Source organism: Canis lupus, chromosome 20 (genome assembly GCF_011100685.1).
Source record: "Canis lupus familiaris isolate Mischka breed German Shepherd chromosome 20, alternate assembly UU_Cfam_GSD_1.0, whole genome shotgun sequence".
NCBI lineage: Eukaryota > Metazoa > Chordata > Mammalia > Carnivora > Canidae > Canis > Canis lupus.
In genome coordinates, this window is record NC_049241.1 from 29,288,519 (window position 1) to 29,316,244 (window position 27,726).

At 41.1% G+C, this 27,726-nt stretch overlaps 1 protein-coding gene across 4 annotated transcripts in view; it reads right to left on the reverse strand.

The window, feature by feature from the left end:
* Window positions 1-27,726, reverse strand: part of PTPRG (protein tyrosine phosphatase receptor type G) — a 703,723-nt gene that overhangs the window by 332,944 nt on the left and 343,053 nt on the right. The window lies entirely within an intron of this gene.

The following is a 27,726-nucleotide window of genomic DNA, read 5'->3' on the forward strand; positions in this document are numbered from 1 at the left end:
AGCCTTCTCAGTTCACATCAGTTTTTAAACACAAAGTACTAAACACAAAGTCCACCACAGCAAAGCTTACCCTCAATTCCTTTTCTAACCATTTTTTTTCACCTGTATGCCTATGCCAGTACCTTCTCTCTCTCTCACTCTCTCTCTCTCTCTCTCTCTCTCTCTCTCTCTTCTCCTTGCAAGTAATCCTTAACAGTCAATAGCAGAACAAAGTTGGTACAGGGTGTGGTGAGAAAGAGTAAGGCTCTGGCCTACCTGGGGCTGAAGATGTAAGGTGAGACCTGATGCATGAGTTAGAACGTTAACTGGTGACACTGGAAAGGCAAAACTGGACATGGGGGTAGAGGTGAATGAGTTTCAATGAGATTCAGCTGTAGGCGTAAGGCTTGCAGGGCAACTGTGGACTTGAAGTGGGCCACAGGGGGTAGGCAGGGAGAGATCATGAAGAAAGTCTTGCTGGGGGCGCCCAAGGAGAATAGTTCACCAAGACCTCAACTCTTGATTTCAGCTCAGGTCTTGATCTCAGGGTCCTGGGATGAAGCCCTGCTTCAGGCTCCATGTTCAGCAGAGAGTCTGCCTGGGACTCTCTCCCTTTATTTAAGATAAATAAATCTGAAAAGAAGAGAAGGGGAGGGGGGGGAAATTAAAGGAAAGAGAAGGAAAGAGAGAGGAAAGGAAAGAGGGAAGGGAAGGGAAGGGAAGGGAAGGGAAGGGAAAGGAAGGGAAGGGAAGGGAAAGGGAAAGGGAAAGGGAAAAGAAAGGAAGGGACCAAAGCGGAATGGGCCCCCCCCCACTTCAGGAAAAGGGAGGGAAAGGGAACTGCGGGTGAAGGGGAAGGAACGGGAGGGGAAGGGACGGGAAGGAGGGAGGAGGGAGGAAGGTGCGGAAGGCGGGAGAAGAGGGAGGGAAAAAAACAGGAAAGGACAAGAAACCGACGGAAAGCTTCCCCCTAGGAAAAGGAAGGGAAAAGGGAAAGGAAAGGAAAGGCCCCCTTCCCTAAAGAAAAGGAACGGAAAGGAAGGAAAGGAAGGCCCGGCCCTACAAAAGAGCAAAGCCATGCTGGATCTGGGAAGATTCCTAGATTTGATAGCAAAGACACAAAGGCTGTCCAACATTTGAGGGCAACACAGTGACATTGCCATTTTAAAAGACATTTCAGATTTCTGTGCAAAACACAGTGGGGTCACAAGTAAGCAGGCCTGGAGAGGTGTTCTATGGCTTCTACACTCATCCAGGCCACAGATTATTATAGAGTGTGAACAATGAGGAAAGTGGATTCAGGAGACAGGGGTAAAACTGACATATTAGTAGCTAATGGTTAATGAAGACAGAGGGAAAAAGGAAGCCCAGGTTTGAGGTTAATGCGAAAGAACTTATGGTTCTCCCATTCCTTGGGACAGGAAGGACTGGGAAGGAGCAGGTTGGAGGTAAAAGAAGCAGAAGGGGGGCAAATACCAAGCTAGGTTTTAAGTTGTCCTGAGGAAGAAGTAGGCTACATAGGCCTTAAGATCAAAGAGGAGATCTCAGTTAGAAATATCAATTTGAGAGTGCTTTTGGAATAAATGGTAATTTAAGCCATTATAAGGTTGCCTGGGGAGACAGAGCAGAGTGAGAAGAGAAAGGGCCTCCATCTGGATCCTTAGAGGAATTCCAACAGTTAAAACGAATTTAATGAATGACAATGATTCGACCCTTTTATCATTCAGAGCCTTGATGTGGTTAAAATGATGGCTTGTCACTCCAGATCCCAAAACTGCAAAGAATTCCCCTTCACTGCTCAAAGCAAAACTACCCACAAAAACTTTACAATCCTGGCTGATAGGCCAGATGCGGAAATGTCCTATGAGGTCAATGATGGCTTCCTGGGGCCCTGGGATTGCAGTCCTTTCTAAGACTGATGAGCACAACTGGCTTCCACTTCTGAGGTATAAGGAAGGGTGACACTTTGATTCTCTCATTTTTATTTTGGTTTGCATTATTTCTTAATACCATCAGACAAAGAGGACTTCATGAAAACCACTTTCTCAGCAACAGAGCACATGCTTTTACACACTTAGTAAAAATTAGTCCTTAGGGGTGCCTGGGTGGCACAGTTGGTTAAGTGTCTCTGCCTCCTGCTGAGGTCATGATCATGGGGTCCTGGTATCTACCCCTGCATTGGGATCCTTGCTCAGCAGGGAGCCTGCTTCTCCTTCTCCCTCTGCCTGCTGCTCCACCGCCCTGTGCTCTCACTCTCTCTGTGTCAAATAAAGAAATAAAATCTTTAGGGGCACCTGGGTAGCTCAGCGGTTTAGAGTCTGCCTTGGGCTCAGATCTTGATTCCAGGGTCCTGGGATCTAGTCCCATATTGTGCTCCCTTTGGGGAGCCTGATTCTCCCTCTGCCTATGTCTCTGCCTCTCTCCTTGTCTCATGAATAAATAAATAAATAAAATATTAAAAAAATAAATATAATTAAAAAAAAAATAAAATAAACAAAAAAAACCAGTCCTTTGCCCAGAAGATAGCCTTGCCCATTCATTTCCCTGCAAACAGTTTCAGTAGCCTGGCCTCAGAGCCAGTCAGTGAAATGGGCACTGGAGATACACAGGAAAATTCGGTGAGTTCTCTGCTCTCAGGAAGACCAAAGAAGGCAGATTGGGATGCATCCTGCTGCTGAATGATCCAGATCTAAACATGTGAAGAATTCCCACCCCTATACAAAGATGAATGTTGCTGAAAAGGCTGCCTGAGGAAAATATGTAGCCTTGATGTGACATCTATAATACTAGGTGAAAGGATAGATTTCCAAAATAGCACAAAGATATAGTCTAAATAGGTTAAAGAAGCACATATGCCAAGCAAATTTTGAAAAGACAGAATTGTTATGAAACCAAGAATACTAAAAGCCACAGTTGGAGGAACTACTCTGATCCAATAAGAACATTTCCTAAATCGTTAGAGACAAGGCCCCATAGAAAACACTGGGCAGCCTAGATTAGATGTGATTGTCACTTCCAATTCTAGTAACTAAGAGAATGAGCTCAAATGGGAGAGGAGAAGACCTTTTTCCAATAGAAAAGATAAGATCATAACAGGCTAAAAAAGATTGAAGCATTCCTAAATTCTGCATGGTATGCATTATCACATCTGACAACGATTACTGTCTTTGAGAACTATGGAACAATCCATGGCCTCTCGCACTCCATAAGAAAATGATTTTTTATCCAGTTCCAAGTTCCTGCAATACAAGTTCTGCACAGACAGTGAGCTGGAAAGGAAAGATGGCATGGCTTGGCAACTCCTGGGTTCATCTGTACAGGAAGTACTTGTCTACACCACAAGACAAAGGATTATTGCAAACCCACATGATTCAACCCAGGACATTCTTCTCTTCAACCTGAAAATATTTATGAATATAGCATACCACGTAGCACCGAGCTCTCTTTCCAATTTCGACTCCTTGTATTAATAATTTAAACCTAAGGTTCTAAAAATACCCATTTTCATATTTCCTGTGGCAGGCACAAATATGGTGAAGTGATTATGAGGACTGAATCAGCCAGTTCAGGTACAAACAAAGACTTCTTGGGTGAATGAAGACTTTTAAATCCAACTACCAGACATGCAAGAAAGCAAATGCAACCTGTCCCTAACACAACTATACTAAAAGAATCCTTAGTCAATGATTTTTTAAAAGATTTTATTTATTTGAGAGAGAAATAGGGAGAGAATGAGGCAGAGGAGGAGCAGAGGGAGAGGGTGACAAGCAGACTCTGAGCTGAGTCTGATGCCAGGTTCAATCCCAGGACCCTGAGCTCATGACCTGAGTAGATATCAAGTGTTGGACACTTAACCGATTGAACTACCCAGGTGCCCCTCAATGATTTTTTTTAATATTAATAAGAACTCGAGATATGATTGCTATTCCTTAAGTTACCGAGGCTTCGATCTGACAAGAAACACCAAGAGTTATCCTCTTAAACCTACCATTTCCACTTTTTCTTTGAGCATTTGCCTCACTGACTACCTACTATGTGAAAAAAAAATCACAAGATACAACTTCTGTAAGATGGCAACTCCCCAAAACTCCCACATGGAAAAACACAACCAGAAGCAAAATTTCCATAACAGAGGTATAAGCAAAATCCTATGGGCACAACAGATAGCAACAGGGCGGCTGCTGGGAGGTGATAGAAGGTGGGAGCAACATGAATATCAGGAAGGATAGAAGATTTCAGTGCAAGTGTGGGAACTATCTGCAGGAGCTAGTTCCGAAAAAACTCTGCAATCCATGTGAAGTCATTTAAGATTTTACCTTACTGATCATGCAAAGCCATTCAGGGAATATCTAGGAGCAGGGTCCTGCGCACCTCTGCAAAGCTTAACCAGATGATTTCAGATATTCAAGACAGTCATTAAAAACCAAAGGCTTAGTAATGTCCAGGGTTTCGCTGCCAAGCTGCCAATATACCAGCTGTGGAAACAGCTCCTTAACCTCTCTCTGTCAAAAATTCCTCATGTGTAAAGTTGGGACACTGTTGGTTCACAGGAAGGGTGAACTGTGCAAAAGGGAAGGCACATGAGGCCCTTGTGAAGGAAACAGCACATGGTAAATGCCACACAAAGCCTCACCTGAATTATGGTTTCTCCCCCATCACTGCCCAAAGCCTGGCTCTCCTCCACATACCTGATTTCTGATGCTACTATCCTTAACCAGACAGCCTGTATCAGATCCTCTCCTTTACAGACCCCTCAAAAAATAGACAGTGCCAGACTCCTCATTCTGTTGCCATCAACAAGAAAAACTGTATTATTTTTATTTTCCCATTTGCTTAAACCCCATTTTTTCCTGTTACAGAAAGCTGTATCACAGCTGTTTTTGCCATTGTTTGTAGAGTCATCAGGTCATGCTCTAAACAACAGAGTTCTTTGGGGTGGGGAGGGGGGGGACAGACGAGGGGGAGGGGAAATGAGGCCACTGGCAAGACCATTTGAGCCCTGCCATTAAAATCTACTACATGTTAGAGTCCCGTGGCATTATTTGGATTATATTTTTCGTTAAGTACCTTTGCTTCTTCTTTGGAGTGCTAGTAAGTTGAGCTCTGTTACTGAAAGTGAAGAAGAAATGCCTTTCTCTTTCCCTGACAGCTATATTCCCACTGTGACAAAGATAATCATAGACATTAACAGTGGTAACGAGCTATTAGATCATCAACTCAGTGCTTCTTCGAGGGCAGGCAAAGCATCTAAAATAACACAGTATCATGACTGCATCCTCAAAGGTAAATACATTAACTCTCACTCCCAATTAACAAAAAGGCTCTTTACACACATATGCTAAATCCCTCTGTGCTTTATAAAATACTCCAGGTATCCGCCCTCAGCCTCCTCTTGAGAGGTATTCAAATCTCTCTCCATCCTTTCTCTTTTCTCTAATACACCCAATCTCCAGTTCCCTTGATTACTTGTGCCATTCCAGAACCAGTCAACCCCTCTGTCCTTCACTGTATCTATAGCAACCATCACTCCATATTTGGAGAAGGTACTCCATTACTGACCACTCCAACAAGGCATAAGAATGTAATAAGCTCCAAAAGAAAGGCATTTGGGAAGGTTTTGCACACTGTTGGAACTCCCAGCACCTAGAACAATCCCTGGCTATAAGTGGTGCCCAATAATTCTTTGTTGAAAAGATGAGTGAATGAATGAATAATCAGACCACAGTTTCCTTCCTGATTCCTTGTAGAAGAGTGGATGTTCCTGCCTAGCCTGAATCAATTTCTCTCCTTCTGTTGACACACTCAGATTTCCCTTGGGAGAACTATTTCCTCAATCCATACTCCATCTTTCTGAAAAAGGCAAGAAAGGTGCCAGGGCCTCCTCTGAAAAAGGAGGCAGGCAGAAATCCAGAACCAGCTATTAAACATATTTCTCTCTCTGGATGCAGTGCTGGTCCCAGGATAAGACCTTTGCAGGAAATGTTAGGGAAAGGCTTTCTTGATCCATTAGTATTGCAAGCCAGAAGGATGTTTTAAGCCTGTGAATACTAGAAACCTTTACAAGGAAAGGAAGGACCCACATGCAAAGGAAGCCAAAGCACACAGACCCAGTCAGGCTGGAATCCAGAACCAGGACCAGATCCTTCAGTTACTTCAGTTTATAAATTCCCGTTTTTGCTTTGTTACAAGTTGTCCTGGATGTTGTCACATGCTCCTGAGCAAGTCCTCAGGGATTCACCCAATCTGAAGATTCCCCCAGACATCGTCAATATTTGTTCCTTTAATACCTCACCTGTTTGTACTTGATCTCATTCTGGCATTCCCAAGTTGCTGAGCCACTGGTCTGAAACCACTGCTGCTAAAATCAATCCAGCCCCGTATCACGTATTTTATGTTCAGGTATAAATCAAGGACTGGCCAGTCAGTTGTAAGTAGGCTTCGTTAACTGCTGTGGATTTTTTAAACAATCATTCTATACACTTTGAAGAGATGCTCATTACACAGGCCAACCACAAAACTGACCCTTAGTCTACGAAAGTTTGTCTCCTTCATAGGCCCACAGATTAGCATAGGATCAAAAGCCCAAATGCTGACATAATTAAGCTGGACTAATTATCACCACTAATAAAAGCAATGTCACCCTCGTCAATCCACTTTGGTGATTTTTAAAAGAAACCTAGGCCTTTTCTCTAAAGGGCTAAATCTCTGCGAGAAACCCCTAAAACACATCTCCCAAGAAGGGATTTGAATGGAACACTCTACCCTGTATTAGAGGCTGTCATTTCTCATCATACCATGTCTAAATTTGTTCAAATGTTTTCACTAATTTTCAATAATTTAGTAAAAATGTTCTAGAAGAGATAAGATACCAAAAGGAACTCCAATGTAAGAACGAGCTCATGTCCTACAAATATAGCGTGCTTGAAAAGGTCTTTCAGCGTTGAAAGTAAACAGATGTCTTCAAATTTCTGCAACAGAAAAGAGCAGTGCCAAAATAGCACATTGATGCAATAAGCAGTACTAATTACTGAGCACAGGTATTTTTGGACTCTCATTTACAAAATCAAGACAGAGCTAATTCCATTCCATGGCAGTGAAATGCACCTACACTTGCCTTACCTGTGGATAAGCAACCCCTCTGGATAAAACGTGCATGTTGCAATTCAAGCAGTAAGAAAGAAACCCCTGAGGAGGATGGTGGGCTCACTATCATAGCAAATAGTCCCAGGAAAAGTGAGATTGTGGGCCTGGCCCTTTCCCTTGGTTCTCCTTAAATTACAACCTAAGTCTTTAGGAAATCATCTCTAAATTAAAATCCTTCTCTGCTCCCCATTCCAGGTTTTGCAGGCAAGGCAGGAATGAACATTTTTATTTGTCAACATTTAAAAAAGATATGTTGTTCTCAGCTTCTGCCACTTGTGCTATTATTCTGAGAGCAGAGCCTTGATCACACATCTGATAGAAATGTTTGAAACTTCTTCTGTGAGATTTTATTTCCTGCTAGTGAGGAGGGAGCAGACCCTGGTTATTAGATGAGGAAGGAAAAAAAGAAAAAATACTAATCCCCAGCCATGCCTTAAGAACTTTCCAGCAACGTAGGTTTTTAATTTTGAGCTGTCTGAATATTCAATAACTGAATCACACGTCCAGTATTCTAAGTAACAATTTATAGTTTGATACAAGGGGTAAGACAATACTGGAAATAAAATGAATGAATGAATGAATTCAATCAATCAAAAAACGTGGCCAGGCAGAGGAGAGCTCATTTCTACAGTGATGTTAAATAACCACACAGGCTGGGCAAGCCACTTCACGTCTCTATGCTTCATTTCTCTCACCTATGAGACAGGAATTGCAATCATGTCTACTGTTGGACCGACCTTCATGGTCACTGTCGTTTTAATTTTATATTCATGGTTCTCAGGATAGTGCCTGGGTATGCATTAACTGCTCAATAAACAGTAGCCCCTGTTAGCTTTATTAATTTAGCAAAATTACCTGAATAAACATACATATGTTTACAGCATGAGATGACAGTTTTCCTGAGAAACCTGTAGATGAATCCTTAGTGGTTGAGGTAAGTTCATGCCATCTCCCAGATATGCCTCTATTTAAAGTTTTCCTTCTAGGACTTTGAGGGTCAGCTCTATCAGATGTTTGCTAAAGTATAAAAAAATCCCTGTTACTTTGCTTACAATTGGTTAACAAAGACTGTATACCTTAAAACATGTACAGATATTCTGTTTTACAGTGGATCTCAAACTCACATTCAACCCTTTGTTATCCACTGCAGACACATTTCACAGAAGAGCCAGGTGGGGGCAGCCCCAGTGGCTCAGTGGTTTAGCAGCACCTTCAGCCTGGGGTTGGGGGATGATCCTGGAGACCAGGGTTCGAGTCCCATGTCAGGCTCCCTGCATGGAGCCTGCTTCTCCCTCTGCCTGGGTCTCTGCCTCTCTCTCTATGTGTCTCATAAATAAAAATTTTAAAAAATAAAAAAATAAAAAAGGGACGCCTGGGTGGCTCAGTGGTTAAGCGTCTGTCTTCAGCCCAGGGTATGATCCTGGAGACCCAGGATCAAGTCCCACTTCAGGCTCACTGCATGGAGCCTGCTTCTCCCTCTGCTTCTGCCTGTGTCTCTGCCTCTCTCTCTCTCTCTCTGTTGCTCATGAATAAATAAATAAAATCTTAAAAAAAAAAAAAAACAGAAGAGCCAGGTGAAGAAAAGAAGAGAAGCATATATACTCTGTGGAAGTCTTCATGACATACACAGTAGCTTAAATATGATTCACTTCTTTCTCAGCAACCACTGCAGTCTGTAGGATAGATCTTAGGGAGCACTTTACAAAATACCTTTAACACCAAAGGGAATTTCTTTCAAGGAGCAGGGGTGGGGATAGAGGGCAGGCAGCTGGCCAATGATGCCATCTTGTCGAGGTCCCAAAGGTTTTGACTCAACAGTTAAAATCATATAGACAAATGCTACTCATGTAAGTTAAAAAAAAATTTAATGAGACCCAAACTATTGTTGGTAATAGTACATTCCAGAGGAAAAGAATATAAATTAAAATAACAAAATGTTTTCCGGGATTATACTTGGGAAGTCAGAGCCTCACAGCTACCCCAACCATTCCCTGATAAATTTAAAGGGTTCGAAATCAGACAATTTGATTACTGTGTAGCATGAAGTTGGCCCTTTGGAAAAAAGAGATTGAGTCTTTCATAAAGTCACAGAGTTCTTCAAACTGGGAGGCACTTAAAGTCACCTTAATCTGGTCTCCAGACTTGTACTGCAGCCAGCCTGTTGTGAGCTCTGAAGACAGAGTCAGAGTAAATGATAGCTGAAGAGTCTGCTCATCTACTATCTGATGCCACCCACACACCAGGAAGACTCACGCATGGTGCTCCTGACTATAGGAGGTCACCAGTTGTAAGAAGCATTCCAATGACAGGGACACTAATACAGAAAAACCGTGCATCATAAACACAGTGGCTTTTGACCCAGGGTGTTTTGTTCCCCAGCGGACATCTGGACAATGTCTAAAGAGATTTGATTGTCACAACTGGGAGGTGATGCTCCAGGCATCTCGCAGGTGGAGGCCACAGATGCTGCTGAACCTCACAGAATGCACAGGTGAGTATCCACAAACTGTCACTAGCGCTGAGGTCGAGAAACCCTAATGCTAACTGATGAAATATGGCTATTTTGTTTGCTGCTGTTTCCCAGGCACACAGTAGTCATTCGATATATATTAAATGCAATGATAAAATCACTTTTAGTGTAAGGGAACTAAAAGAATTATAAAGAGATAACCCCAGATTTGAGATTACCACTGAAATCACTGCTTCTCGATTTCCTCTGGGTCCACACTTGGGACTGGTGATGATCTCTAGCCTACCAGCTATCGCATCTTCTGAGAGCATGAGTCTGCTCACTTCACTCATGCTTTGTTTTTAGGGACTCATACTAAGTGACTGATATGAAAAATCCCCAAGTATCCCATCAAGAGAATTAAATATTTTAGGCAAGATGATGACGGAGGCAAGTCAAAGACATGATAAAACTACCCTTCATTAAAAATTTATTGAGGCAGGGGATCCCTGAGTGGCTCAGTGGTTTAGCGCCTGCCTTCAGCCCAGGGCATGATCCTGGAGTCCCAGGATCGAGTCCCACATCGGGCCCCCTGCATGGAGCCTGCTTCTCCCTCTGCCTGTGTGTCTACCTCTCTCTCTTTCTCTCTCTCTCTCTCTCTCTCTCTGTCTCTCATGAAAAAATAAATAAAATATAAAAAAAATTTATTGAGGCAACTGACTGACTCAGTCAGTAGAGTACATGCCGCTTGATCTCAGGGTTATGACTTCAAGCCCCATGTTGAGTGTAGAGAATACTTAAAAATAAAATCTTGGGGTGTTTGGGTGGCTCAGTCCATTAGACATCCAACTCTTGATTTCATTTTTTTTAAAGATTTTATTTACTTATTCATAGACACAGAGAGAGAGAGGCAGAGACACAGGCAAAGGGAGAAAAGGCTCCATGCAGGGAGTCCAATGTAGGACTCGATCCCAAGTCTCCAGGATCACACCCCAGGCTGCAGGCGGCGCCAAACCGCTGTGCCACCAGGGCTGCCCCAACTCTTGATTTCAGCTCGTCATGATCTCAGAGTCCTGGGATGAGACCTGTGTCAGGCTCCCTGCTCAGAGCTGAGTCTCCTGGTCTCCCTCTCCCTCTCCTCCTCTCCTTGCCTCTCTAAAATAAATAAATATATATTTTTAAAAATCAATAAAACTTTATTAATTGCCCTGTGTTCTTCAGTATGGCCTAGGCAATGTAAACATAAAGGATAAGAACTGTTGTATATATGATTTTATTAGCATTTATATATCAGCCTTTTTAAAAAGCAGACTTAGAACAATAAGATGATCTGTCCAGTGTCCCAGACTAGGACAGGGTTAAGTCAAACACCCTAAAACTCCATCTCCTAATTCAGTGCTCTTTGCACTATAAATAATAATTTTTGCTGTATCTGTTTTTTACATGAGGATTTTTCAGCAGCTGGTGCCTCAACATCAGAAAAAAACTTGAAACGAAAACACAATTGCTTACACACCAATCACTTGAACTTTGAAATGATCTGTCCCCGTAGCTGGAATATTCAATGTTGCAAAGCAAAGTCAACATTCTGCATCTGGCCAGCAGATCTGCTACCAGTCCCAAGACAAAAGTCTGTGCACACCACTCTCCACATTCCAATTGTGAATACTGCCCTTTTTACTACTAGCAAACAATAATCTGGAAGTCTGAAGTGTCTACATGAAGGAGATTGCACTTACCTCCTGGATCACTCGTGCTTGGGAAGGAAGCTTGCTCCAAGGCTTATAAAAAAGTCTCTTTTTCTATCCCCTAGCACAGTTTCTAAAAAGATATTTAATGGAGGGAGAAGCAATGTTTTCTCGCTTATTGTCAAAATAATGAAAATAATAACTGACTATATCTTTGTTTCAAGATTTTGGGCGCCTTTGGGGAAACAAGGATAAAAATAATCGAGAACTTCCTCAGTCTGGGTGTGTTGTCTGGCTCTTAATAGTTGTGTTAGTTGAGGTTAGTTCACAAACTTCTCTGAGTCTCAATTTCTTCATCTCTTAAAAAAACAGAAATAATGATAATAATCATTATCAATCTCAAACATCGGATGGGAAAATGTAGTGAGATACGTGAATACACATAGCACAGTACTTAGCATAAAGTGGGCAATAAATATTATAAATATTTGTTAGGCAGATTCTGGCCCACAAACAAAGTCTATAAATTCAAAATGATCAAAGGGGCTGAGTAGTAAACTTATTTGACTCAGGAGAGTCAGGGGAAATCCTGGCTGATCTTGGCCTATGTTTTTCCTTATTTAATAGGTATATGAAGGTAACAGGTACTTCGCTTCTTCATTCTACTTGGAAAACAAGAGCAAATAGGTGGTGACAAATAGCAATTAACATTTAGCTCTGAGTTACAAGGCCAGAGGGGGTCATAGCTAGGGCAAGAGCACTATACCAACTCCACTCTGGCTAATTTTTGTCATGATGCAAAGTGTTCTGATTTTTTCAGAAAAAGTATCTATGGTTTTACAGTGCTAGATAGCATATCAAACATTTCTTTCAAAACAAAGTGTAAATCAACAAAGTATGAGCCAAACTGTTGAAGAACCATATACAGCCAAGATGGGCAATTTAAAAACTGTTGTAAAAGACAAAAAGAAGAAGTATGGAGAGACTGTGAGCTAAATTTAAGTGGTCAGTTGAGCACAAAGTCATATTCTATGGTACCCTCACTGGCATCCTGAGCAATCCTCTGGCCCCACAGGAAAAGCCCTGTAGAGAATCACAAAGATAAGAGTTGCATATGAATGAAGCACTGTAGGAGATCACAGGATAATGGTTCCTACAGAGACATAGTTGAGAATCAACTCTGATCCCCACAAGTTTGTGAAATAGGACTTTTCTTTCCCATTCTGAATGTACAGTGCTGTCAATTAATTTGCCCAAGAAGCACCACTAGCTAATGTTGGGATCAGAATGTCAACCTGTCCAACCTCAATTACAGAACTACTTCCATCAGACCACATCAGTGTGACCACTATACAACAAGTATCTACGGAATCCACAGGACTCCATAAAAACCAAACTAAAATCTGACCTTTTCCCAAAAAGAAAATGCAAAATCCTACTGATATAACAAAACTGGAAATAATCACATGACACATACATAAACATATGCCAAATCGGGTGCAGAAACAATTAGGACAGAAATCAGTAAGTGGTAAAGATAGAATAAAATGTCAAAATCGCTTTCAAAGTATTCTCTAAGAATGGAGATTAGAGGCTCTGTAGTCCAGCGTTAGTCAAATTTTGTTCGTGCGTGCATGTCATTTACAACTGGTGCCATAACAAACTGTCACCTGCATGATTATTTCCTCCCTATTTTCCTATAAAAATGACTTGTTTGAAATTTAAAGGAGGTACTAAGGAATTAAGTAACACAACCACCTCAAAAGCAAGTTGGTGATGATGAAGACAAGACTTGGATCCAGTGCAGACTTCTTTTCATTCAATCCAAAAGGTCTTTAGTATTTCCTCTTGCTCTACCTCCCCATCTATCATGCGTGGACAAACACCAAATGCATTATGGTCAGGAGATAGCTCACTGAGCTGCACACACACTTGGAGATGCAGAAACTCCACCCCTTCATGAAAAGGGAAGCTAGAGTTTTCAGTAGCTTACCAAAATCGGTAATTATTATTTCCTAAATAAAAAAAGTCTGCATTATTTGGGCCCTTGAATGACGTTAAACATTCCTCTCTCAATGTTGCAAACCTGGGTCAACATTTTCTATCTGGTCAACAGATCTGCAACCAGCCTCATGAAAATAAAGTTACCTCTCAAACCATTTAATGTACTATTCATAAAAACTAGAAGTCCATGACTTCAGAAATGGGAATATGGATTACTTAGTGGTGCCTTACTTCTTTCACCTGCCTACACCTTAAAAAAAAAAAAAGGGATCTTAGAAAGTCTTAGGCAATTTCTCTGTGTTTGCCTGGCATTTTGCTACGATGATAGATTTAGCAGTATATCTTCACACTGCAATTTCATTAAGCATTGGCTTTTCCTTTTAGGTTCAATCACTTATGACTTTTTATGAGCTCTGCACATATTTACTCAATTTTGCTATGTAAGCATCCTCTTCTTAAACTTATTGGAGGTAAGGAGCTTGTCTGACATCTGCTTAGAGGCACCTGATATCAAGTTATTCTACTAAGCTTTCCGATCTGAGCATGAGTAAATATAGAGCTGCTTTGCATCAGAAAATAATGTTTTATTGTTAAAAGTTTCCTTAATTTGTGTAAAAATTACTCCCAAATGCATTGCAAGTGTGATGACCAGTTTGGTCTAACCTACACAGCATCCAAACACCTGCCAAAATGGCAAGTATGAACACTGAAGCTGTACCAGCTTCTGGTGTGCCAATAGTTTCAGTAATTTCTATGTGTTCTAATTGAAATGACACATTTATTTTTTATTTATTTATTTATTTGAAATGACACATTTACACCGAACCTCAGCGGGTCTTTTCAAGTCATCATCATTGATGTCTGAACTTACTTTCCATTCAAAAAGATATAAGAGAGAATTAAACGACACTTGAAAAAGTTTTCATGCCCAAAGCCATAATCTGGATACTAAAAACAGCTAGATCAAAATGTTAACCAATGCTAATAGTTTTTCTCATTCCAGAGGATCTACCTGTTGACGTCTTCAAGATAAATAGGCCGTGATAATAAAAACTGTCATTCTCCATTTTGAACTCCATTTTGTATGAAATACAGAGCAACAGCACATATTTCATCAGACCACACCCCAAATGACAAATTGGTAACAGCTTTCATGAGCAGGCTCCTCTGAAGGAGTATTAGAAAATACCACTAATATAACACTTAACACATTTCATATTATATTCATCACAGGTACCAAAGACTGGATCCATTTCCCTTCTCCACTGGCATTTACAGATTCCCCAAAACAACAAAAGTAGAACTTAGTTTAAAATAAATTTCAGGGCAGCCCGGGTGGTCCAGCAGTTAGTGCTGCCTTCAGCCCAGGATGTGATCCTGGAGACCCGGGATTGAGTCCCATGTCGGGCTCCCTGCATGGAGCCTGCTTCTCCCTCTGCCTGTGCCTGTCTCTCTCTCCCTCTCTCTCTCTCTCTCTCTCTCTCTGTGTCTCTAATGAATAAATAAAAATTTAAAAACTTAAGAAATAATAATAAATTTCTATTTACATGCGGGTCCAGAGAAACTAAGGCATACCAAAATCCCTTTTCCAAATCAGAAAGTCTCTGATTTTCAGAATAAGACAATGCAGATACTCTCTTAAAACTTCTTTTCAGAGACGCCTGGGTGGCTCAGCTGTTGAGCATCTGCCTTTGGCTCAGGGTTTGATCCCAGGACCCTGAGATTAAGTCTGGCATTGGGCTCTCCACAGGGAGCCTGCTTCTCCTTAGGCCTGTGCCTCTGCCTCTCTCTGGGTCTCTCATGGATAAAGAAATAAAATCTTTAAAAAAAAAAAAAGAAATACGATTTTCAAAGTTTATGGTCATATAAAATGTTTACACACCCATCCATACCCTATGGTTATCCAAGTAAATCTGGAAAATAATTTAAAATAGAGAGAAGGAAGGAAGGAAGGAAGGAAGGAAGGAAGGAAGGAAGGAAGGAAGGAAGGAAGGGAAGACAGGAAAAGAGAGGAGGAAAAAGCTGTCCAGGAGGGTGGAAAAAAAAAAAAACCACACACATAACAGATTAAAGCTTTGTTAAAATGAATCATTCAGATTTGGTTAACTACAGAGAAAAGAAATTTAGATTAAAAGGAATAGTATTTTTAAAACCTTTCCTAAGATAAGACAGTTAACTTCAAATGCAGTCTTAGAACAGTGGGAAATGTTAAGTCCAGACAGGAAGAAAAGGTGGTACTATAGTTTTAAATTCCAATAAAAGTACTCAAGGCAAAATTCTCTTCTAAAATAAATTCACAGAAGGGGGGGGAACCCAAGATCAAATGCGAGATTGTTTTTCCTTTTCATTTACAGCTTAAAAGCTTCTTGGCAGCACCGGTAATCTGTCAGAAAGGGTGAAAAATTGTGCTTAATAGATAATTTTAAGACTTTACTCAAAAGATGTTAATAAATATACTGAGGCTAGGAGTTGGAAGTGACACCAGCAGTTCGATGAGCACAGTGTTCTCCTTCGCCGTCACCTGTTATAAATCTAAAAATGTGATCACTCTGACTGCATGTTTCTTGCCTCTAAAATAAGCAAGAAGCTGTGAAAATGTTTCCAAGTTTCCAGGCCTCAAAGAAGAGAACAGATAATCCATAAAGGGAAGTTTCTTCAGCTGCCTTTATCAAAAGCAACTTGCTTTTACATTTTTAAGCATTTGCTTTGAATAAGACAAAGACAATTAGCTTAAAATCCTCAATGACAAGAAGGGTATTTTCAAATGGCTCCTAAAACTGGATGTGATAACCAGTTGGTATGGGTGGTCTGGCCAGACTCTGGAACTGGTTCACAGGACTGCAGCTCGTAATATCTATAATGTCATGATAATGTGGCAAGCCTTGTGTGAGGGCCCACGGGATTCAAAAGGACAGCGTGCAACAGTGCTGAGCCCAGAGTAAAAGTGGAATGGCCAGTGACTCTTCATCAAAAGGAACTGACACGAAGGCAAATCTGGTGGACATATTCAATCCCTTACTTGCTGACTCCCAAGAATGCAGTTCCTTTCACAGATCAGGTGTCCTCCAAAACTTATGACTTTCAATGAAACATTTTACAACTGAAATACCCACAGTGCTTGCTTGCTTTTTCTTTCTTTCTTTCTTTCTTTCTTTCTTTCTTTCTTTCTTTCTTTCTTTCAATTATACATCTCCATCTAAGCGACAGGAGGCAACAATGCACTGTCTTTCAAGAAGGTTCCTATTTTAGTTCTGAACATGCTAAGGAATATCTTAAAAAAAAAAAAGAAAGAAAGAAAGCCTCAGGCTGCCTGGTCACTTGACTTGCAAGATACCTGTGAGGCTAAAAGCAAAGAATTTATTAAGTGGACCTCATTTTTCTGAACTTCTTAAAGAATCAAGTTTTGCTTCTACACCAAACATACCTTAGTGTGACTTTTTCAAGAGGGTGTTTGGGCGGTTGTTGTTTTCTATAAAGTAAAATCATGGGTGGTATTCCCTCCCAATGATAGCTTCTGAAAATTCTCTTCACGTGCCAGCTATAAATAACACATGATCTCCACATCCAGACCTTAAGCTTCTGCGATAGAACCCTGCACCCTCGCAGTGTTACAAATAACTCAAATGTGGTTACCCCCACTCTGCAGCAGACATGCAAAAGAAAAGCAAAACAACATGATGTGAGCCACAGAGATGCAATGGAAATCAGTTCTTCTCAACATACAACTCTCCACTCTGGGAGTCACTGTGTCTCCAAAAGATTGGGCTCAGTTCCGTTTTGACTGGTGTGTGTATGTGTGCACGCTCATGTATACACATTGGGAGGGTGAAAGGAGTTTCTGTGACTATTTCTGGGTTTCATTTATTATTTACTTAATGGACACCAAACTGTGATGACAGCCATGGGATACCTTGGTAAAGCTGAGCACCAAACTCACATGTAAATAGAGTAAAGCTTAATGATTGCTCAAGAATATGAGGTCTGCATTCAGACATCTTAGTCCTGAATCTCATGTCCGAAAAGAAAAAATGGGCAAGTTACTTGCTTCGCTTAGCTTTGGTTGTCTTCAGGAGGATGGACACGGTACCTACTCCAAAGGGTCATTAAATATTCTAAATCAAGTGCTTAGAACAATGCCCTGGTCCATCCCAGGGTTAGGCAAAGGTGGCAAATATTAATATAATTTCAAGTCAGACATATTTAATGTAAACAGCATATCCTTGGATTTGAGACATCCTGCAAATAAGTAGAAAATTTAACATTTTTCCAAAAAGTGGGAGCATTGAGAATTAGAGTAGGGGGAAAAAAGAAGAAATTTGCTGCAAGTCAGAGTGTCAAAACAGTACCATGCCAAGAATGGCACAAAATATATCAATGACCTAGTGGCCTAGACTCGGCACTGCTTTAGACAGTGTTTCCTACAGAGTCTAGAAAAGGATAAGGAAAGTTCATCCCTTCTACTTGTGATGAAATGTATTTAATGTGTATTTTTGGAGGGGTCACACATGTGGGTGGGTATGTATGCACCCGCATGTCTTGGCCACTCCTGTGCCACACAGAAAGAGGCTGCAGTCAAAAGTCTGGAGAAGACGGGGTGTCCATCAAAAGCACACGAAGCAGAGTATTCTCTGTCCATCTGTTACTTGCAGAACTGAGAAGCTGTGCTCCATTCTGTCGATCACACTTTCAAATGAGAAATGAGCAAAACTGGAATGTGCTTGGAGGTGAGAGACAAGTATGGGGGAAGGACCTCAGCTTGCAAAAATGTGCAACAGTCAAAAGAACTGTAGGTGCTGGGCCTGGGTGAGGGCAGACAATGAGAACTAAACAATTGGCAGATATCTTAAAAATTTTTTTTTTTTAATTTATGATAGTCACACACACACACACACACACACAGAGAGAGAGAGAGAGAGAGAGAGAGGCAGAGACACAGGCAGAGAGAGAAGCAGGCTCCATGCACCGGGAGCCCGACGTGGGATTCGATCCCGGGTCTCCAGGATCGCGCCCTGGGCCAAAGGCAGACGCCAAACCGCTGCGCCACCCAGGGATCCCAATTGGCAGATATCTTTAAAGCAACTAAGGGCACATATATGGGAGAAGGAATGGAGTGGTTCGGTAAAACCTTAGAATAGAAAGAAGAACAATGAAAGGAGGGTGAAAGATTTGTGGGGAGCTGCACCTCATGTTGCAAAGATGAAATGACTCCGTTTTAGCCATTCATTCAAGTAATAGACATCACACATCAGTGATTCATCAGCTCAGTAGCAGATCTGTGCTCTGGGGACACCGCATTCAAGAAGACAAACAGGTTACTCAAAGTGCGAGGTTTATAGACCATGTCAACTTAGCTGAAAGAAATGAGTAACAGAAACCCTAAGTTTTTCCTGGGAAAATGGTCATTCCAGCTCAATATTACCTTTCCCAGCTTCCCTTGCAGCTAGGTGCACACATGGGAGTCAACTATGACCAACAGGACAAGAATGGAAACGGTGTGGACAACTCAAAGTACTTGTTCTTAAAGGCAATGGGACATAGCTTCAACTTCCCTTTCACACCTTTCTGGCCAGAGGACAGATCTGATGGCAGAAGCTGGGGCGGCCACCTGAGATCACCAGACATACCATATATAGCAGAATAACAAGAAAGAAGCAGCCTGGGTCTCTGACAGTGTCATCATATTAGCACCAAATTGCTTGAGTGCAAACTATTCCATGAGAACCAAATTCACTATATTGTTTAAGCCACAGTTCCATGGGCCATTGTTATAGCAGTCAATAGGATAATACAACATCTGGAGAATACAAATACACATGCCTAGAAAAAATGCTAGGATTTTGTGAATAGTAGATTAATACAGGTATCCCCTACTTTTTGCAAATTCACGTTCCAACACTTCACATTTACAGAAGACCTATATTAGTAACTGTTTTCACTAATGGAAAGATATTAGAGGATTTTTTGCTTTTTACCCAAAAAGGTGGAAAGCAAAAATAGCATCCAAAAACTGTGTTGCAGCAAGCCATGAAAGGTAGCACACACACCCTGTACAGCAAGAGCAGCCCCACCAAGCTTCACCCTGAACTATACTCAGCCTCTCAGCATTAAGCTGCCATAGCTCTCAACTGTGCCTGTGAGCATGTGTGCTTTATCTTGACTGATTCATTGCATCCGCTCACAAGATGTGTCATTAGGTATCAGAAAAGACTAAGAGAGGTTATTTGGGGGGAGTCGGGGAATGCTCAAAAAATTTTCCATGTAAATTAATGGTAATTACCTCTTCATTTTATACCATATCTTGGCTTACAAAAGATTTCATAGGAAAATCTTACTTTCAGAGCACAGCAGAAGAGAATTCCAGTTGTAGGGCAAATGCAAGAATATAATCTACTCTAGATCACTTGAGCATCTATCTCTAGCAGGCATTCTGACATATATCAGAATATGCAATGTCAGAGATTCCACTTCATATGTGAAAATACGGAAGTATATATACACATATCTACATACATGTGTATATAGAATTTACTATGATGAGAGCTGTGTTTAAGACTGACACCTTAGTTTTTACTCTAATTAAGATATAGAACTTGGATACATTCATTCCCCCCCATCACTAAGAATCAAAACACCCAGTAGAACAAGCTAAATGTTCTCACAAAGCAAGGTAATTATAACTGTATCCATAAAATATTCAGGCATGAAAACACAGGTGCAGGAATGAAAGAAGAGGCCCCAGCCCAATCCACATGGCTCACTTGCAGAGAGGAAATTTGCTTTCCTTGGGCTTGATGGCACAGATATCTAATGGAGGGAATTTTTACAGTGGAGACTATTTTCAAACTAGCTGATATACTGATTACATGTTTGATATGAATGCCCAAGAATGAAGAGACTGGCATCATTGAGGAGACAAGGGGGAAATCTGTTGGATGATCTCATCATGTCCTATTGCCACTGGTGAGATACAGAGTATGAATCAAACTCTAGAAAATGTAGAGAAACAACAGGATTAAAAGAGCAGCAGAGGTCATCACTGTCAATGTGAATCATACTTTGATAATCTCAGATAATCTTTTCCAAAAGTTTATTGCTACCGAGTTAAGGAAGGAGTGACATGGCAGGAATCAATTAATCGATAAGTGGAAACTATTATTAACAACCAACATTTCAGTTATCACTTATAATCACCAGATATGATACGTAAAGTGCACTCTGTATAGAATCTCATTTTATTTCAACAACCCTGAGCCATTATGGCCACTTTACAAATAGGGAAACTGAGGCCTACAGTTTATTCACAACAGACTCAATGAGTGTCTACAGGGTACCCTATACAACTATGATTAAGAACCTAAAAGAGCAAAAAAGGATAAGGTCTCTGTCTTCATAAAGTGACATTTTTTTAAAAGATTTTATTTATTTATTCATGAGAGAGGCAAAGACATAGGCAGAGAAAGAAGCAGGCTCCATGCAGAGAGGCCCCATGTGGGACTTGATCCTGAGACTCCAGGTCACGCCCAGGGCTGAAGGCAGGTACTCAACCTCTGAGCCACCCAGGTGTCCCCATAGACTGACATTCTAATGCAGAGAACACAAACTTGTATCCCAGCAACATTCTGAAAAGCCATTAAGTTTTCAAGATTTTATTACTTTTACTCTTCTAACTTGAAAAGAGAATGCATCCTTCCATGCAGATCGAGGCACTGTCATTTCCTACTGTCTTATACCTCCCGTTTTACATATTTATAATCCCTGCCTGGCTTCCTGCAGATATTTACTTTTGAGACCCCATCAGAGAATTGTAGCAGAGACTCTGCTCAAAACAATTCTGCTCATCTGACCACAAATTCTTAGCCATAGAAGTCTCATAATTGGCAGTCCCCTTTCCAGATGGCCAGCATAACCAGTCTGGACTTGTGCCCCTTTATCTAAAAGTAAAGTAGCAAGTGTGTGGAGGGGTGGTAACTGTTTTTTTCTAGCTCTAATCTTGGTCAAGTTGAGCCTTCCTTGTGACTCGCAGGGACGGCCTGCCTTTTGATAATGAGGCATGTTACACCTGAAAAATCTGCAAAGGAAAGCCAATGAAGATCGAAGAAACAGTGAGACAAGTGAATTGTTTCTAACTACATGACCAAGATTTCCACAGTGGTGGTGGTGGTGGTTACAAGTCTTGAGTTCAAAGCATGTGGGTTACAAGCCCACCACCTTCTTTCTCTTCCTGTGCAATTTGCCAAGCCTCATGGGCTCCTGGAGCCTCCTCAGTTGTAGAATGAGAATATAACACACCACAAGGTTGAAGACTGGCTGTGACAAGGCAATTGAAAACAGTGCCTTGCACAAAGTAAGAAGTCAGCCAATAATGGTATTAGATGTTATTGTACTTGACCCGTTTAAAGGCTAATACCAAAGGCACTTGGTCAGCTCGTGCTGGGAAGCTCATAATACATTTAAGTATTCATATTTTCCCACATCTTCCTCCTAGCTAAGATGCCTGAGGCTGCCAGAAATAATCACACTATTTGTGATCCTATGTTTATGCAACAGAAACGAAATGGAATTTTATGGTCTGCTGTGTTCAACACCAATGTGCATGTTGGGATAATTCCATGCAGTGCTATATAACAAGAATTTATGCAATATCCAACCAAAAGATGCAGCTCCCAGGCCGACAAATCTTTACCAAACTATCAGCTAAAGAAGGAAGCAAGACAGCACCATATCTGTAGCCCGCATATCACATGCATTTAGCAGTAGCTATTGAATTGACCTGGGGAGACGGCAAACAGATTTTGGAGGGGGAAATACTTCTCACAGAAAATATGATTCAAGTCATAAAAAAGAAAATGAAAATGAAGGATAATTATTATATTGGGGGTAAAATAGTTTTGCTGGTTGATAAGAAAGTAAGATAATAAAGAAGAGCAATATTTCAAGGGTAATCTTAAAAAACGTTCAGCCCAAAGGTCTCACTTTGGAGCTGAGAACAGGAAGGCCATGTTGTTCATAAAGATGAGAGTTTGCCATGATATTCAGCCAACAACTCACACAGGTTGAACCCTGAAAAATGTTAGGATCATCACTCTTTGACAATTTACTGGCATTGTTTTGGTTTTTATATTTCCAATAGAGGTATATCTTCTTTTCTTTTAATCTACCACAAAGTTAGGAGCCTTGACTCCATTGCTAGTTTGGCTGTCCTCAAAAATATAATCAAATATATATCATAAGTCTGGATCCACTTATGGTGGATCATAAGTCCCATACCTGCCTGGGCTGAGGGAAATGAGAACACATCATAGTCAGAGGTGGCTGGGAAGTCCAGGAAAGGGAAAGCTTGTCCTTTGAGCAATAACCCACTGGGGCCAGGCACACACAATGCCCTTCCAGAAGATCCGGTCCGTTCTGCTTACTTCCAGAGGTGGCATGGAGGGCAAAGTAGGTACAACTTGGTTAAGAAATGAACTAAAATGGGCAGCCCAGGTGGCTCAGCGGTTTAATGCCGCCTTCGGCCTGGGGTGTGATCCTGGAGACCCGGGATCGAGTCCCATGTCGGACTCCCTGCATGGAGCCTGCTTCTCCCTCTGCCTGTGTCTCTGCCTCTCTCTCTCACTGTCTGTGTCTGTCATGAATAAATAAAATCTTAAAAAAGAAAAAGAAATGAACTAAAAGGACTGTAGACAGGTCATCACCCTGTAGAATAAAATGGAATAGAAAACCAGTATGTCTTTGCAGAATGATATTTTACTTATCAAATACTGTCAAGCACAATTCCAGAAAAATGGATGTCTACTCCTTTAAACATTAAAATTACAATTTAAATAATTTGGGGTTGAGGAGACCTGGGTGGCTCAGTCAGTTAGGTCTGCCTTTGGCTTAGGTCATGATCTCAGGGTCCTAGGACTCAACCCAGGCATTGGCTCCCTGCTCAGTGGGGAGTCTGCTTCTCCCTCTGCCCCTCCCTCAGGAAGTATGTGCATATATGTGCCCGCTCACTCTCAAGTAAATAAAATCTCTAAAAAAAATAATTTGGGGTAGAAAAATTAGTCATCCATTCAATAAACATTTACTTGAGTGCTCAACTCCACGGGGCAGGTGGTGGTCGAGAATGGCAGAGTAGATTGGCAATAAAACTGAGATAGTTTCTCTCCACAGGAATTTACCTTCATGAGGTAGCAGCTTTTTTTTTTTTTAAGATTTTATTTATTTATTCATGAGAGACACACACAGAGAGAGAGAGAGAGAGAGAGAGGCAGAGACACAGTCAGAGGGAGAAGCAGACTCCATGCAGGGAGCCCGACGTGGGACTTGATCCTGGGTCTCCAGGATCAGGCCGTGGAACTCGATCCTGGGTCTCCAGGATCAGGCCCTGGGCTGAAGGCAGTGCTAAACCGCTGAGCCACCAGCGCTGCCCTAGCAGCTTTAAAAATCATGTAAAGCAACTGAAACAAGATAATTTGGGAGTTAGCCACAACTGGGAATGAGCCTTCAAGTAGAGACACTGGGAGTGACAACGAGCCAGGAACAGAGAACCAAGAGCAGATAGGAACAGTGCATCATGAAGCAGCAGAGGGTACAGCTGAAGCACAAGCAGGCAGAGAGATAGGGCAGTGGAAGACCAAGTCAGGAGGACCAAGTCAGAGTGGCCTGTGGGGGCAGATCCAGGGTTCCCCTGGGCACAGGAATGTTATAGGCCCTTAATAAGCAATGGATTACAGCTTCACAGCCTTTTTTTATGGTCTCCTTTGGAGCGATTCAATAGCACAATTACCAGCATCATTTCTTAAACTACTATTTAATTTTGAGAGACCCAGAGATGATGCCAAGAGATGACTGGTTCAAAAAATAAAAAATCATAGGCTAATATACATTAAGAGTGTTGAGATCTTTTGTTATTCAAATAATGTTCAGTATTCTCCCTCCTTTTCTGCTTCTAATTGGTCTCCAACCATCTGATAAGGAAAACAGTTCTTAATAGTAGGTAAAAAAAGAAAGAGGTATCATGAAAAATCCAGTCCTATACCCCAAAGTGAACTAATGTGATGACCTTCCTTGGGCAGTTAACTTCACAGAACATTCCTGAAAAGAGAGAGAAAGAGAGAGAGAAAAAGAGAGGGAGAGAGAGAGAGAGAGAGAGAATGTATGCAAGAGCACAAGATAGCACAACAACTCTGATCTAAGAAAATCATCAACCTTCCTCCAAAGGAAACTTGTTAAGACTAATTCTCTGGTGTCTCTGGGTCAAAATTTCTTTCAAAATCACCCTTTAATGTAAAAAGTTGCACAAAATACAGAGACTAATTTATATAAATATAAATCTTTTATATTCAAATCTTCAAAACACACCCATCTGCTACAGTCAAAATGGCTGTCACCATCACATTTTGTATGTACGGCTGTATTTATAGATACAGTGTAGGTAGCTCCATCTTTATCTTTCTCTATAAATACTTACACTGGCAATTGTCAACCTGATCATGAAGAATTAAAAGCAATTTGCAGAAGCAAAAAAAATACCCCATTCTCCGTTATTCTATCACTAAATATGTCAATATCCAAATACCAAGCACAAGAAAGGGCATTACTGATAACTTTAATTAAAACCTGAGATTTCATTACTGACAATTCAGTGCCCTTTATTTAATAGAAATTGGTATACACAAATCTGTATTCATAGGATACACACAAAGAAAATAAAAATCAAGCAGCAGAAACTAAATACATGAAAACTTTAATGTAGTTCAAGGTCAAAAGGATGTCACTTTTCCAAGAATCCAACCAGAGCTCTCTCTACTCAACTAGTGCAGGCTGGAGGGATAAGAGCCTGCCTTAAATATCTGTAATGAGTCTGAGGTGTGGTGTCACTGTGTCTAATAAACAACCCATGCTTCATTTTTCAAGTGCATTTCTGTTCATCTCAGGTCACAACTGAAATGAATCTAACAATCTAATTCATCATCTTTTGGGCAGTGATCCACAATGAAAAACCCACATCGAAGGACAATTTGACTCAATTAATGGGCTTTTCCTCAAAGGAAGCTCACAATGAAAAGCATATGGAACGAGAATGGGCTATTCATTTTACAATTAAATGTTGAGTTCTAGTCTAGGAAAGGAATCTTAGGACGAAATAGGGGATAGTTCAAAAATCACTGAACTGAAAAAAAAAATCACTGAAGAAAAAGTCAGTCTTGTAAAGCATCATAATTTTTAAAAACATAAACATAATTCTTCAAAAAACTCAAATTTTATAATGTGAAATAGTATTTCAGCCTTCTTTCCCAAAGAGAGAACAACCTCCAGGAAACAATTTGGCTCCAAAGACTCACACTTGTTATTTTAAAACACAATGCTTTTTGCATGTGATAAATGCCTGATACATTTTTGACATGTTTTTGGTGATGTCTTAAATGTCACTTAAATAACAAAAAGCTCAGGGGCAGAACATTTGGTTTTGGTTGCTATTCCAAGGTTTCTCAACAGCAGCACCACTGACGGTTTTTCACCAGATAATTCATTGATGTGGGATCTGTCCTGTGCATTGTAGGATGTTTGGCAGCATCCCTGGCCTTCACCCACTAGATGCCAGCCGCGACATCCTTCCCTGTTGTGACAACCACAAATGTCTCCACACATTGCCAAATGTCACCCCCTACTGGGGGGAAGGAGGTGAACGAAAATCACCTTTAGTTGAGAACCACTGTTCTACTCCAATCTCAGTTTGATAGGGAAATGACATTTTATGACATCTAGAGACTGTCACAATATAGTTGATACCTTTACATAAACCTATCAAACCTGAAAAGAGGTAAGACATTTTCAACCACTTTATTGCCAACATCTTCGCAATTTTGAAAATAAATCTAAAACTTTTTAAACAGAAGTTAAAAGTAAAATGAAAAAAGAAAAATTAAGCCACCAGTGTCATGGTCTTTCCAAGTCACATTATCACAGGGGTAGAAAAGCTTTAGTTTTACGGAGACCCCCAAACAACATTCTATCATTTAAAAGCTCATAAACTTCAGCAACATATTCTAGGAAATGTTGGTCCCATCCATGAAAGGTAAGTAAATCCCTCTATGGGCAGTCTGACAATTACTATGTTTTCTATTTCAGTAAATTCATGTAATTTAATCTTCCCCCCGAAAATTAAGGGATACAAAATGGACATGGAAACAAAAGAACAAGTGTGATTTGGACAATGTGATTGGGTTTCAGTCTCCATTCAATTGAGGTGAAAAATGGTCACATTCTTTGTGGCTGACAAACACACTCACATTGCCTCAGTGTTTCACGAGCTCCTGTGGGGAAGCTGCCTTCTTCAGGAGGTATAACTAGGTATCCCGTGTTGTCATACTTCCCAGGTGTCCAGGGCAGGTTCACAGGCCCAGAGAAGGGAGAAGGAGAACCACCGGGGGATGACTCAAACAATTAGGTGTGAGCTATCAGAGCAAGCTCCAAAGGCCAGGCAGCCCTGCTTCCTCCTCCTGCTGATAAATGACATGACTGTATGTCAGTCACTTAACCTCTCACTCCATGTTCCTTATAGCAGGAAAAGGATGGCACTGTGGGTAATCTATCATCTGGCTAATTTGTCTTCCTCCATACCTTCATGGAAAACTCTCCTTCACATTCAGATGGGTGGCCAACACAGACAACACACCCAAGTTATATACAGATGGCTGCATGACCAGCCCTTTCCCAACACCCATTCGGCATCCCTCTTTGAGTAAAGTATACTTCACCTGGAGAGAGGGAAAATGAACAACTTTACCAAACAAACACTTATGAAATCTTTACAGAAGAATCTTATCTCAGTTTCTATTAAATATTAAGCTACCACCACTACAACAGAAAGATAATCCGATTTATAAACCATAGAATGACACAACTTTAAAGGAGGCCTCAATTTTATAAAGCAAGTAAATCCTATAGTGAGCCTTTAAACCTTACAGACAAACCACACCAAATATAGCCCCAGGGTTACTTTGTCCTGGTCATGCTTAAAAGGCATCATTTTGCAGACTCAGATGGTTAGCAGCAAACCACAGTGAGTTCCCAAATGAAATCATGCACTTCTCAGAACCCAGCCAGCATGGCCGCATAAATGGGATAGAGGGCTTCTGGCCGACACTCGTGGCCAAGTTCATTCTGTTTCAACAGTACAGGATATAACTATCCTCCAAACAGCCAAGTGGGAGACCTGCCCAGCTGGCAGGAACAGTCTTCAATAGGCCTCTTCCCATATTTAGCTCCCAACAGCACACCAGTTAATGAAATTCCAAGGGACAGTTGAGAGCTCTGCCTTAGAATGTGCTGCAAGTCTTACAAAGATGACCGCAGGCAAAGACCTGTTGGCTGGGACCTAAAGATGTACCATGAGGCCAGTCACATTTCCATTTAGTCAGGCTTTTATTTCCTGGGGAAGCCCTCAGCACTCTGAGCAGAATACAGCTGGAAGAA